The sequence below is a fragment of the Amblyomma mixtum genome, chromosome 6 (assembly GCF_055824585.1).
Source record: "Amblyomma mixtum isolate Tamu chromosome 6, ASM5582458v1, whole genome shotgun sequence".
In the NCBI taxonomy this organism is placed as follows: Eukaryota; Metazoa; Arthropoda; class Arachnida; order Ixodida; family Ixodidae; genus Amblyomma; species Amblyomma mixtum.
This window is the reverse complement of record NC_143017.1, coordinates 33,948,490-33,963,757: the sequence shown is the minus strand read 5'-3', so window position 1 is coordinate 33,963,757 and position 15,268 is coordinate 33,948,490. Positions and strand designations below refer to the sequence as shown.

The 15,268-nt window shown below is 51.2% G+C and overlaps 1 pseudogene; it reads left to right on the top strand.

The window, feature by feature from the left end:
• The first annotated feature begins 2,378 nt into the window (after positions 1 to 2,378).
• LOC149338758 (uncharacterized) lies at positions 2,379 to 7,213 on the top strand (annotated as a pseudogene).
• Positions 7,214 to 15,268: the final 8,055 nt, after the last annotated feature.

Below are 15,268 nucleotides of genomic sequence, written 5' to 3'. Positions count from 1 at the left end.
GGGTGGGTAGGCAGGATTGGAAGGGCATGCCCACACCATGTGGTAGGTGTCCGAAAACTCCTCCTCACAGTGTGGGCACGCGCCCGAGAAAGAAGAATTGAAGTGCTTAAGTACTGCCGGCCACAGTACAGTATTCGTATAGAGGCGGAGAAGCCAGCGCTCCTCCACCCTGCTGAGGCCTTTACAGGGAGGCGGATAGAGACCATGAAAGTTTTGATAAAGAGAGGTGATCTCTTTAATGGTGATGGTCGGATTTAAATTGAATTCCGGATCAGGCTGCGGATAAGGCGACGCCCGTTGAGTAAGCGCGCGGGCGGCAGCGTCGGCTGCCTCGTTCCCCTCAAGACCGGCATGAGCCGGAGCCCACACGATGGTGCGATGGGTCGGAAACCCTGCGTATTCGCATGCGTGGAGAATTTTGAAAGCACGGTCTGGAACATACCCTTGCTCAATATTGCGGCAGGCGCCCCTGGAGTCCGTAATAATGACTCGGGACACTGGATCTGCGGCGGCCAGTGCAATGGCGATCTCTTCCGCAAATGTAATGTTTGGGGCACGGAAAGTAAGGCCCTGAACTGTAGTGTTTTGGTGGATGACGGCCACCGTGTACCAACCCACCCCCCCCCCCCCCCCCCCATGGTGTGGGCTGGCCGCATCCACATAGAAGACACCTGGCTTATGGCCATATTGTTGAGAGATAGCCTCCGCCCGCGCGAGACGGCGACCATCATGGGTGTCTGCAGTCATGTTCTTCGGAAGGGGTCGCACCTGGAGTGCAAAGCGCCAGGCTTCAGGGATGCGGACCCGTTCTTCTGTCTGTTGCGTAGGATATGTGTAAGCGGGTCAGAAGGCGGCTCCCCGCAGGTGTTTTGCTCAGGCGCAAGTATTGATTGTTAAGATGAACTTCTCGTAACTCCCCAAAGGTGTCGGTCATCCCCAGACCGAGGAGACGCTTGTTGGACGTCGTTATGGGGAGGTCGAGCGCTCTCTTATAAATCTTGGGGAGAACTACTTCTAAGGCATTCTCATTGCATTTGCGTAGGTGGAGGTAGGGAGCCGAATATAAAATCCGGCTGGTTACGAATGCATTGGCCTGCCGCAGGGCATCTTTGCATCGTAGTCCCCCCCTTTTATTGGATACCCGGCGGAGCATCCAACCCACCTGGTCCCCCACCTTACGTAGCTTGTTTAGGTTAGTGTCTATCTTGCGCCTATGATGAATAGAAAGGCCCAGTACCCGGATCTCCTCGTGTTCCGGTATCGGTCTACTAAGTAGGGAAAGGGCAATTTTGGTTGTGCACTTTGAGTTGGGACGTATGTGCACAAATTCCGATATGCTCGGGGAGCATTCAAGACCACAGCGACGAGCGTATTCGCCCACAATAGCTGCCGCTTGTTGCAGGTTGGTCTCGATGTCTCCAACCGATTGTTGTGTTGCCCAGAGGGTGATGTCGTCCGCATACAGAGCGTGCTGCACATCGGCGACCTCTGCCAACTGGGTAGGGGGCTTCATCATGGCCAGATTAAATTGTAATGGCGAGAGGACAGCTCCCTGTGGGGTCCCTCGTGTGCCAAGTTGATATGGGCCATATTCTGTGTCTTGCAGCCGGATATAGGATTGGCGATCTCTAAGGAATTTTTTTATATAATTGAAAGTATTGCGCCCACAGTCTGTTTGCGACAAGTGGGATATGATGATCTCGTGGGACACATTGTCGAAAGCCCCCCGCAGGTCAAGTGCAACGACTACTTTATCATTGCTGGGGTGCTCGACGGGGTCGAGAATCTCCTTGTGAAGTTGCAACAGGACATCTTGTGAGGACCGGTGTGGGCGGAAACCGTACATGGTGTCTGCGAAAATGTTTTGCTGTTCCAGAAAAGCCGACAATCTGTCGCGGACCATAGTCTCAATCAGCTTCCCCACACACGAAGTGAGGGAGATGGGCCGGAGGTTGTCGGTGTTAATGGCTTTACCTGGCTTGGGAATAAAAGTTACTAGTGCCGTTTTCCAATCTATGGGGAGTGGTGTGCCTCCAATCCAGATAGTGTTGAAGTAATCGAGGAGAGTTTCGTAGGCGGGATCTGGGAGGTTGGCAATAAGCTTTACCGTCACCTTGTCCCGGCCCGGTGCTGTACCTCGCTTCATTTTAGCCAGGGCCGCTTTTAGTTCATGGAGCTGGAACGGTTGATCCAAATCCGCGTTCTCGGAACCTGCATACGAGTACGCCTGACCACGGGGATCCCGGTGTATGCTCAAATATTTGTCGCGGAGCGCATCGGCCAGTTTGGCCCGATTCTCGACACACTGGCGCTCCAGCCGGAATCTCTCTTGGTCCTTCCCACACCATTTACACGACGTTAAGGCGGCTTTAGCTAAAATGCGGCGAGGTACGGCCCCGGGTCGGGATCGCATAACAGTTAATCTGTTGGCGAAGCTCCCCGCTTCGGCCTACCTCCACCTACTAGTGTACATTAACCTGATTTGGGACTGCCGTCCACTCCCTCCCGACTAGAAGACCTCACTGGTCACTTTAATCCCTAAGCCAGGCAAGACAGTGAATACCGACAACCTGAGGCCCATATCGCTAACCTCTTGTGTGGGCAAGCTTATGGAGGTGATGGTTAGGGATCGCGCTCTCTCCACACACACATAGAGACCAAAGGCCTCTTTGCAAACACTATGTTCGGGTTCCGACCGCATATGTCTGCGCAGGACGTCCTCCTCCAGCTACAGCGCTACATAATACGACCCACTGCCATGCGCCACAACTACAAGGTCATCCTTGCCCTCGATCTTAAGGGGGTCTTTGACAACGTTTGTCATGGCAGCATCTTGGCTAACTTGAGTACCACCGATTGTGGGCACAAGGCATTCACGTATGTACGAGACATTCTCTCGAAGCGTCAGGCCTTCCTCAAGATTGAGGACGACGAATACGGACCACACACAATGGGTACACGGGGTACACCACAAGGGGCAGTCTTGACACCGCTTCTTTTCAAAATTGCCATGATGCAGCTTCCACACCAACAGGCCCAGGTGGAAGGCGTCCATCACGCACTCTACGCGGATGACATAACAATTTGGACTACCGAAGGAAGCCTTGGGGAAAGGAGGACCGCCTTCTGTGGGCCGCCACCATTATCAATAGCTACGCTAACGGCTGTGGTCTTCAATGTGCTCCCGCAAAATCGGATCTTCTGCACATCAGATCCAATCCTAAAGACAACACGAGTTTGCAAATCTCTCTGACGGAAGGTCCTATCAGAGAGGTCGAGGAGCTCCGCATACTAGGCCTGTTCATCCATAACAGGCTCAACCCGGAATCCACTATTGCCAAACTCAAGCACGTAGGCAATCAGGTCGGACGCATGATCCATCGCGTTTCTAACAAGAGCGGCGGGTTGCGAGGCAGGGACGCGCTTCGGCTCGCCCATACCTTCGTGACCAGTAGGATCCTCTACTCCGTTCTCTATCTTCGCACTACGAAACAACAAGAAATAAGAATCGACACCATCTTTAGAAAGGCTACAAAGCGAGCACTGGGCCTGCCAGTGGCCACTTCCAATGCTAAGTTGTCGGCGTTAGAAGTGATCAACTCCTACCAGGAGTTACGGGAGGCCCACCTCGTGAACCAATATACGCAACTCTCGCAGACGGCCTCCGAGCGCCGCCTGCTAGACCGCTTGCACAGCCAACACAAGTGCACTGCAGGGGAGACGTGTCGGATTCCGGAGTTATGGCGTCACAACCTCTGGGTCCCTCCACTCCCGCGCAACATGGACACACATACACACGAAAGCAGACTAGAGGCGCATGCTCGGGCCCTCGAACAGCAACACGGATTCAAAAAGGGTGATTGATTCATTGATTGATTGATTGATTGATTGATTGATTGATTGATTGATAACAACTTTTATTTCCACCGATGTAGGAGGCCCCCTAATCCCCGTCCCTGGCACGCAGGCCTAGGGGACGGGGGACGGGACCTCCGCGACTAAAGACTGGCGAAGATACATTGTCTCTTCGCGGCTTCAGCCGCCAGGCGGACAGCTCGTTTCTTGTCGGCGGGGACCACGCTTCGCGGAAGGGCCTCCCAGGCTTCTCTACTCTTAATATTGTCCTCAGCACCCCGGGATCCAGGGCGTTGCCAAATTATATGATCGAGGGTTCCCCTCGCTCCGCAGGTCTTACATTCGTCACCTTTTTTATCGTCTGACTTGGTTTGAAATAACCAGACAGGGTTAACGAAATTTCCGGCCTGTAGTCGTCGCTAGGCCATGGCCTCTGTATTGGTTAAGTTTGGATCTGGTGGTGGCATTAGACGCCTGCCTAACCTGTAGTGCACGGCGATTTCCGCGTACGTTTGCAAACGTTCGTCCATCCCCTGGGGGTCGGGTGGCTCTACAGTTACCCGGAAGTAGAGATCTCGGGCTAACATGTGGGCCGCCTCGTTACCGGGGACGGATGTGTGTGTATACTACGTTGACGTGGCAGCGCCGTCGTCCACTGGATTCTACACGGCCGCAGTAGTTCACCAGGACGAATGCGTTAACGGCCTCTCCTTTCGAGCTCTAAATTCAGCGCAGGCCGAGGAAGTTGTCATTGCGCTTGCCACCTCGGACTTGAATTCGAAGGTAATCGTGACAGATTCGAGTCGAGCCTGTCAACACTACCTGGCTGGCGAGGTTTCACCTTTAGCCTACTGTATATTAAAGCGCGCAGTGAGGGAATCGGACCCTTCGCCCAAACACATAGTTTGGACTCTGGGCCATCAGGGCCTTGGAGGTAATTAGGCTGCGGACGCGGCTGCCCGAGCGCTTACCTACCGGGCACCTCATCCAGGCGCTTCCGGCTCAGAGATCGTGCAACCGCTTCTGCGGTTCAGGGAAATTCTGGACGACTTTTGCGAACGCCATCGGCTTTTCCCGGTCCCTGCTAAGGGCCTGAGTAAAGCCAATGAGCGACCTCTGAGGCGCCTGCAGACCAGCACACTATTGTGTATTTAATTTTCTCGACAGGCGTTTTTCCGGCAAAAATGAAAGTAGCAAAAGTTCTTCCATTATACAAGTCAAAAGAAAAAGATAACATCCAGAATTACAGGCCGATATCAATATTACCGTTTTTCAGCAAGGTCGCTGAAAAACTGTTAGCAGCAAGACTTAACAGCTACCTAGAAAAACACACTATTCTGTCACCCTACCAATTTGGGTTCAGAAAAGGATATTCCACAACTGCAGTTTCAACCTTTGTTGACAAAGTTAGGAAGTTTATTGATTCGGGTTCCCTAGCAGCAGGCATATTTATCGACTTCGCCAAAGCCTTTGATTCCCTAATCCACAGTATTCTTAAAGAAAAGTTATTGGTTACGGCGTCAACGACACACCCCTCACACATATTGAAAATTACCTAAAGGACCGTCATCAAGTTGTTTTCTTCGGAAATTCACAGTCGAGTGCAAAGGTGATTAATGTCAGAGTTCCCCAAGGCTCCGTGTTGGGGCCTTTGTTTTTTTTTGCTTTATATCAATGACTTGCCTTCCCAATTAACTTATGCCCAAACTGTATTATATGCCGATGATACGACTTTAGTATTAGCAGATCGCGATTAAAGTGCCCTGATTAGAAAAGTAAATAAAGAATTACAAAATGTACATAAATGGTGCATGGCGAATGCAATCAACCTTAATCCTATTAAAACCGTTTTTATCCTTTTTCACTCTAGCAGAAGAATTGTTTCTCAGCATACAGATGTAATTTACAATAACCGGCCTATTCAGCATGCTACCAACACAAAATGTTTGGGTGTTGTGATAGATAATTATCTCAAGTTTGATTTACACGTCCGTTCAGTGATTAAAAAAAGCCTCATACGGCCTGCATGCACCTTCCAAATGGCGAGATTTTTTCCCCGTTGATGTGCTTGTTAACCTTTATTACGCCTTTATCCATTCACATAATAATTACTGTATATCTGTTTGGGGATGCACATATTCATCTCACATCGCCCCATTATATGCTTTTCAAAAAAAGAGTTCCTCGAATTGTCGCGCAAAACATTCAGCATACTCATCCGGATGAATTATTTGCCGTTCTTGGTATCCTAAATGTACACGACCTAGTAACTTATAATACCGCTTCTTTAATTTATCGGATAATTCACAACATGCTCAATTTAACTACAGTATGTCTTCATCACTCACTATGCACCAACACGTCTACTACAAGATATCGGCTCATGCTTCCTGCAATACACACAAATTATGGTTGACAAACGTTGCAATTTACGGGTCCTTATTTGTGGAATAGTCTTGCTTATAATGTTCAACTTTCACCTACACTTCATGCCTTTCACAAACAGTTAAAACATTTTCTACTAAATTCAACCTAGTCTACATTCTTTAGTGCTTTGGTTTGTGTTTTGTTTCTAATTATAACATGTTTATTTGACGTTTTCACTAGTATCCAGTGCCTACTGCTGTAACATGCTTATTGCTATATAATTGCGTTATTTGTTGCTGTCTTCTACATATGTAATAGCTTATAGTGGTCGGGACCCTTAAACAAATTTTGTTGGGTCCCTGAAGTTGTGTGCTTGTATAAGGGAGTAATTACTCATTGGCATCCACCCAAGCGCAGCCATACGGTTACAAAGGAAAGCTTCCCCTAAACTTTTGACCTACACTGTTCCCACTTCGAGTTATTGATCAGTTCGCTCTCGGCCTTCCATAAGCTTGCCGTCCCGGTTAGCTCAGTTTGTAGAGCGACTGCTCCGGTGAAGCGGTGGTCTCCGGTTCGAACCCCAGACCAGGACGAATTTTTCTTTGACTATGAAGTTTCTGAGAAAGCTGTTTAGGTTTCCTTTGTAGCCGTATGGCTGCGCTTGGGTGGATGCCAATGAGTGATTACTCCCTTATTACAAATTTACTCCACCTTGGGGGATTCCCCTAAACATTTGACCAACACTGTTGTGTCCTGCAATAGCGAAACATGTCGACCCCAAAATTGATGGGCGCTGCCCTCACTGTGGGGAAGTATCCGATAATTCCACATGGTTTGGGACAATCAGAAGAATCCTTCCCTTCCCCCCAATCCTTCCCCTTCCCGAGAATCATCGGAGGCAGCCCTTCTCAACTGCTCGGGGCTGGAGTCTCAAAGGGCTCTAGTACAACGGCCGCGAGTAGCGGCCTCGTCCAGCGGGGTCCCGGACTAAGGACTCCACCTATGTAAAGGACCATTTTTGGCCGACAAACTCTCCTTTAGTTTATTAAAAAGCTGTCACCACCAGCACATCGGTCCTTCCGAGGAGACGACTTGGAGTTGTCTCTCTTTTCCGTGTCTTTGTTTGCGCTATAAGAACTTCTACATCAAGATGAACTACCAACTCGCCCAGCAGGAAGGTTTAATGAAGTTTATCACCTCAAACAAATCCCACTCTATTACTTCAACCTTTATCACCTCAAACAGATCCCACTCTACTACTTTAACCTGTTCCCACCATCTAGCCTCAGGCGCCCCCATCTACTCCCCAGCAACCCAAAGATACATCCTCCAGTCCTCCCTCTAAGCGGAAAGCTACCTCCCGCTCAGAACGCTACGTTAATTTTGCCGACCTCGAGGAATTTGAGGCTCGCCCAGAGGAAAAATTAGAGGCGAAAAATTGGTGCTAAGCTCGAGGCGAAATTTGTTGAGTTCTCCTGACAAATCCAACAGCAAATTCTCCAGTTCCAGCAACAAATGCAGCAGAAAAGCAAAAAACTTAACACCCTCGTGCAACAAATTCAATCATGCTTGGTTTGGATTGGTTTGGTTTGGTTTATCTGGGGTTAACGTCCCAAAGCAACTCAGGCTATGAGAGACGCCGTAGTGAAGGGCTCCGGAAATTTCGACCATCTGGGGTTCTTTAACGTGCACTGACATCGCACAGTACACGGGCCTCTAGAATTTCGCCGTCATCGAAATTCAGCGGCCGCAGCCGGGATCGAACCCGCGTCTTTCTGGTCAGCAGCCGAGCGCCGTTACCACTGAGCCACCGCGGTGGGAAATCCAAACATGCGTCACACGCCTTGAAGCTAGGGGGGACGCAACGGCCGCCCTCCACACAACGCGAGTTAAACCATACGATCGACCCGCCGCGGCGGCTCAGTGGTAAGGCACTCATCTACCGAGCCGGAGTACCCGGGTTCCAACCCGACCGCGGTGGCCGCGTTTCGATGGAGGCGAAACGCAAGAGGCGCCCGTGTGCTGGGCGAAGTCAATGCACGTTAAAGATCCCCAGGTGGTCAAAATTATTCCGGAGACCTACGGCACCTCTTTTTCTCTTTCTTCTTTCACTCCTACCTTCCTCCTTTTCCTTACGGCGTGGTTCAGGTGTCCGCCGAGATATGTGAGACAGATACTGCTCCATTTGCTTTCCTCAAAAACCAATTTAGCACGCTCGCAAACCATTCAGGTCTCATCATTGTAGGAGATTTCAATGCCCACCACCCCACTTGTTGTTACCGCACCGCCAACCGAAAGGCTAAAAATCTGTGGTTACGAGCACAGGTACTGGGCTTCACCCTTGTTACTGACCCTCACACTCCCACCCGGGTAGGAAACAGCTCATCTGGTGACACTTTACGTGATCTAACATTCTTCAAAAACTTGCGGATCGATCGGTGGCTCAACAGTGGCGATACCCTCCGCAGCGACCACTATCTTCTCGCGACCACCCTAGCATGTGCCCGTTTCATCGGAAAGGTCGCCCGACCGTAATTACGGATTGGGACAAGTTTCGTTCGCTACGTGCTCAGAGCGCCCCTACCCGGATTAATAACCTGGACGAGTGAATTTCCAACCTCCAGGCAGATGTTTCTGCTACTACTAACGAATCACCCGCTACGGCTGATCAATCCAGTACAAACAGCCGTCTCCTCCACCTATGGCAGTCCCGCGAAAGAATACATAACCGCTGCAAAACACAGCGCCACAATAGAACGTTTAAGCGTCGAATAGCTCCGATAGATAAATAGATTGAGGTGCACTGTATCGCATTGACTACCCAGCAATGGGGTCCAGTTTTGGACAACATGCGCGGCCAGGTCAGGCTAACCCGTACCTGCACCTTTTCCGATACCTTTTAGACCCGAACGGTTGCACTTGTGCCGTCACTCATAATTAATGACTAATTACTAAGTAATGCCAAATTGCTAATTAATGACTAATTACTCATTACTGACTAAACACTAATTAACTGTTGTTGTTCAGACTGAGAGAAGGATGAAAAGGAAAGCGCATGGGCCTACCGACTGACTCGAGCCGAGCCACCACCGCTCCCACATGTACATAGGATGGATGGAAACAACTTTATTACACACAAAAAAAAATCTTCCAGGGTGGTCCCCTACTGGTCCAGGAGTCCACGGGCTAGTGCTTCACGTAAAGCCCGATCCACTAGCCATTTCTGGCCGGCGGGCTGAGCGGTCCGTAAAGCAGCCTCCCAGGAAGAATGAGTGGGATTGGGGATGGGGGATACTGCCTTTGGGGAAGGACATTCCCAAAGGTAATGGAAAAGTGTGGATTTGGGCACGCCACAGGTGTTACAATCAGGAGGAAAGGTGGGATGAAAGCATGAGAGGCGGTGGGGTGAAATAAAGCAGCCTGTCTGTAATTGCCGCCATGTGGCGCTGGATAAGGGCGACAAGGTACTGTGGGGTGGTGGCAGTGTCATGCGGCTGAATTTGTAAAATGTGGTAATTTGGTGATATGTAGAGAGGACCGAAGGGGCTTCTTGCGCAGGGTTGGGTGCCTGATCCTCCGGGGTCCGGGAGGAGAGTTCTCGGGCCAGCGCATGAACGCGCTCATTACCGGGGATCGAGGCATGCCCAGGAACCCACGACAGAGTAACCGTTCGGTCGAGAGAGGTGGCCGTGGTAAGAATACGGTGTGTTGCCGGAGTCGCCACGCCCTGTAGGTAGTGGCGGTACGCGGCCTGTGAATCTGTGCAAATTTCTGTTATGTTTTTGTCAATGATGGAGTGGGCCAGAGCAAGTGCGATGGCGGCTCCTTCAGCCTCTGCAGGCGAATTAGTTCGAATAGTGGCAGCGGCCCCCACTGTGCCGTCTTCATAGGCTGCGACTGCCGTGAAATATCCTGGTTTAGCATTTTGTGCCGCGTCGACATAAAGGATATCGGAGCGGTTGCTGTATGTTTTCGTGTAATAGCTCGCTCGTGCCTGCCGCCTACCGTGATGGAGACTAGCACTCATATTGCGCGGTAGGGGCTTCTGATATATGCGATCCTGCGTGCGCAGAGAAATCATGTAAGGTGTAGGACTTGTTGGGGTGGGAATTGGTGGATTGAGACGTAGCTGTCGCAGTAGGCATTGTACTGTTTCCGTGCGACTCAGGCGGACTAATTGGTTGGTGCGCTGAGCCTCTATTAATTCCATCACTGTATTGTGGGTACCAGTGGCCAGGAGACGTTTCGTGCTAACCGTCCGTGGAAGACGTAAGGCAGAGGTGACAGCCGTGCGTATTAGGATGTCTGCCTGTTGTCTTTGCCGCTGAGTATGTGGTATGGAAGGTGATATGTAATGCGGCTAATGATTAGTGCATTTGTCATATTGAGGGTCTCGCGTTCAGACAGCCCATGATTGCGTGCTGCCACCCGCCTGATAAGTGCAGCGATCTGTTTGGTCTGTCTGTGCAAGAGCTGAAGGGTGGCGGTTGCATCGAGTGTGTTGTTAATTAGAAGGCCGAGAATCTTCACCTGAGGCACAATGGGCACTGGATTCCCGTACATGTGCAGTTCAATCGGGGGGTCACTGGGGAGGGGTTTCAGCTGCAGGAGTTCCGATTTATTTGGAGAGCAACGGAGGCCTGTGTTTGCTAAATGAGTGGTGGTGATGTCTATGGCAGATTGCAGGATATCCTGGGCTGTTCCAAGGGATCCTCCCGTTGTCCAGAGGGTTATATCATCTGCGTATATGGCTGTGTGGAGCCCTGGGACAGCAGCAAGGGCCTTTGCCAGTGGCGCTAGGGCAATGTTAAAGAGTAAAGGTGATAGAACCGCCCCTTGTGGGGTTCCCCGGTTAGGCAGGGGGAAAGGCTGGGAGGCAATATCCCCAAGGTGGAGGTCTGCCGTGCGCCCTTGAAGGAAGGCCCGAATATATTGCCATATGCGGGTACCACACCCCGTGGTGGCTAATGTCGCGAGGATATGGTCATGGCTTATTGTGTCGAAAGCCTTATGGATATCCAGGGCCAGTATGGCTCGCGTAGAGGCTGTACGACGCTTAGTGCAAAAGAGGGACTCTTTAAGCGCGAGAAGTACGTCTTGCGCCGAGATGTTTGGGCGGAAGCCGAATTGAACGTTTGAGAGAAAGCCTGTTGTTTCTAGGAATGGTTGCAGGCGATTGAGAATGACGTGCTCGAAGAGCTTGCCGACAGCTCGTTAAGGAGATGGGGCGCAAATTTTGAAGAGTGAGGGCTTTGCCCGGTTTGGGTATAAATCGGATGCTGGCATGGGTCCAGGCTGATGGGAGCGTCCCAGCTTGCCAGTGGTTATTAAAGAGCTCCGTGAGTTCCTGGAGGGATACATCGTCCAGATTGAGTAGTGCCTTGTACGTTATGCCATCCGGCCCCGGCGCCGTAGAGCAGCGAATACTAAAGAGTGCTCGGCGGACTTCGTTTAAGGTGATGTCGGCATCAAGTTCTGGGTTAGGTGGAGGTAGATTGGGTGGATCTGCCGACTGAAGAGATGTGGGTATATAAGTGTCCCGTAGTTGGCCAATTACGTCGGTGCCCTTTTGGAGCTCTAGTTGTATTAGACGTCGTGTGTTTACTGGTGCCTGAGATTTAGTGGTTGTTGGATCCGAGAGAGCGCGTAGGAGAGACCACGTGCGTTTAGTGCTTAATGTACCCTTCAGGTCGTTACAAATGGTTGCCCAGTTTGCGCGGGCTAGCGTGTTCGCGTATTCTTCTGCCTCGCGAGTGAGAGCGGCTATGCGGAGTCTCAATTTACGATTGTGTCGCTGGTGACGCCAGCGCTTGAGAAGTCCCTGTCGGGCCTCCCATAGATGAGCCAGATGCGGATCAACCTGCGGTGCCTTAGGGGTATTTTTAATGCTTTTGCTGTTCGCCTGGATGGCCTTCACCAGACGGTCTGTCCAGTCAGTGACAGTATGGGGTTCTGTCGAATCAGTTGCCAAATACGAGCGCAATTTATCCCAGTCAGTGAGAAGCTGCGAACGAGGGTTGAAAATCTTGGATTCATAAGATATAATAGTGGAGACTGGAAAATGGTCACTTCCAAGGCTATCCTGGAGCACCGTGTGAGATTTAACGATTATGTTCTGTGTGGCCCATGTGAGATCGGGTGTGGTGTCGCGGGTGACGCTTGTGCCAATGCGAGTGGGTACGGTGGGGTTTGTGATCAGGCTAAGGTTGTAATCAGCCATTGCGGTAGAAATCAGGTTACCTTTGGGGGTATCCGAGTTGTATCCCCAGTGCGTGTGACGTGCATTAAAATCACCCACCACAAGAAGGTTTGAGGAACGGAAGGAGCCCAGGATACCCGGAATAACTCTGCCTTTATCTTTAGGATTGCTGTATATGTTAATAATAGTGAGGCCATATGTGTGTCCTGGTGAGCTTAGCTCTATCGCGGTATATTGAGTGCCCTTGCTGTCGGGCGTGTTTGTCGGTGTGCGGTCTAGTACCTGCATGGATACGAGTGTTAAGATTGCCGTACGTGGTGTAAGGGCTGCCGTGTGATAACCGCGGATATGAATGCGATTTGTTTCCGTCTCTTGCAGAGCGATGACATGGGGGGGATTAGGGGAGTTTGCTATATATGCGGCTAGTTGTGCTTGTTTTCGGCGTATGCTGCGACAGTTCCATTGCCATATAATTGTTTCTGCTGGTGTGTTGGACTGGTGTCGCCGCCGACGTTTTCGCGTGTTATTGTTCTGCGCCATGTTGCTGGTCTGGATTGAGTGGATGAGGACAGGCAGCGGGTTCAACTGCGCGCTGCTTGCGAGGCAATTCCTGATGCGGTACAAGTTCGAAAAGCTTGTTGATGCCGGCTTCATGTTTTTCCAAGCGTGTGTTAATCGTAGCTTCTATCCTGTCAGCCATGGACTGTATCAACTGTGCCTGGGCTAGTATATGAGCTGTTGCTGCATCGCTCCGAGTTGTTCAGCAACTATGGTATTTATTATGGTAGTGATTTCTGAGCGAAATTCAGCGGAACGTATGTGCTGTTTAACCGCCTCTTGAGGTGTTATAGGGGAGGCAGGGTTTCGAAAAGAGGTGGGAGTGGAGGCTGCTTGGACGGACAACTCACCGCTTTTAGCAGAGCCGGCTTCTTTCTCGGGTGTAGCGTTCCGGAGTGACTGCGTCTCCTGGGTCTCCTGGATGTGGGATGCGCAATCACTGGCTTTCGAGGTACAGGCCCGTGGCTCGGTGGCGTCTGTCTCGGTACCACTGGGCACCCGAAGGGGTTGAAGTTGTGCGAAATCGCGTTGTGAAGTTTTATATCCAGCGTTCACGGTGTCCACACTGCGCTTTTCCGTGTGGTCTTTGCTATCTTGGTTGTCCGACGGTTCTGAGGTCTCGGTCTCCATGGTCTGCTCCAAAGGTGTCTGGACACCCGTGGTGGCCACTGGGTTTTCCTTCCTCAGTGGTGGGAGGGATGGCCATTGTTCTCTGCTCTTGTTCCAAGCTTTCTTTGGATGGATGGCGAGTGCCTTGCTTGGACCGTTTTTCTGATTCCCTTTCGTGGGAAGTGTTGTGCTGTTGTTATATCCTTAAAGTTCTCCCGGCCGGTCGGCTTGGGTTTGGTTAAATTTGGGCCGATGCTCAGTCTCGTGCTCCTGTTCAGTCTTGTTCTTCTGCGCATTCTTTTGCTTCTGCTCAGGCTTTTGGTTATTCTGCATTTGGCTCTGTGCAGCAATGTCTTTATAATGATGACGTCGGATTACGCCTTCATCAGCTTTGCTTGTCTTTTTCCCTCTTGTGGTGTAGTTCTTCTGTCTTGCCGGGCAGTTCGTGTCAATGGTGGAGTGGTCCGATGTGTCGCAGACGATGCAGTACTTTTTGCAATCGACATGTCCTGGTGGAGGATTGCGTACTCCGGAATTGTAGCATCTTTTCTCCTGCGGAGTGGGACAAATGTCAGCACGGTGCCCTATTTTCAGGCAGCATCCGCAAACCTGCATCACTGGTCGGAATGGTTTGCACCTGTATTCGATGCCGCTGAGGTAGACAAACCGTGGCACTGCTTTGCCTTCAAAGGTATATAGACATGCCCCCTTGGTGCCGAAAGGCCTCGCTTGAATGATGTTGATTTGTTGGGGATATGTTTCCGTGCAGTTTAGTAATTCCTCTTCTGAAGGTATCGGTAAGGCGCCGGTAATGATGCCTTTACATGAGTTATCTGGTGAGGCTGCATAAGCGCTCATTGAATATTCCTTTCCTCCTAGATTGATTGCTTGGATGTTGCATATCTGTTCCGTGAGGTCCGGATCTGGGGTGCTCAGAATAGCGATGTTTTGCTCTGGATTGATCCTGACTCTGGCCTCGTGGGTCAATTGGCGGCTGAGCTTGAATTGCAAAGCAGCAAGAAGTGACCTACCAGAGTTGTTATGCAGCGTCACCCCTCCACGTAGACGTATTACCACCTTGTAGTCATCATGCGGCAGCCTCGGTAATTTGATGGGGCGTGCGGGTCGTGATCTTTCGGCAGGTGTGTGTGCTTCTGCCTCCGTTACAAGTTTGAATCGTTTTTGCGTGCGTCGATCATCCTGAACCATGGCGTCGCCTTCGGGTAGGCTTCAGTCCTGTCTCGTTGCGTCCCGTGCGGTAGGCCCCCTCCGTTGTGTCGGTGGTAGAAATTCCAGGCATGGCGTCCTGGGTATCCATGTCGTCAAGTTCGTGGACTCCCTCCGCTGCCGTGGACAGCGAGCACGACCCGCTGTGGCTGGATGGGAAGGCAGCGGCGTCGGCCATATGAAGCGCTGACGTGGAACGCCGCTCCGCCGTGCGCCGCCTAGGCGGCGTTGACGTGGAACGCCGCTCCGCCGTGGGCCGCCGAGAGGGGTTAGGCTTAGTGCGGCGACTCCGCTTCGGAGATCTTCGTAAAGTGCTTGTGCAAAATACAGCGTACTCACGGACAAAGGAGTCCTCGTAAAGGTCCCTTGGGGGTTCACGAAAGCCTGAGGTAGGAATTTAGGGCGCTATGATGGGTAAGTGGGAAAATAAAGGCGAAAGTTCACAGCCCCCAT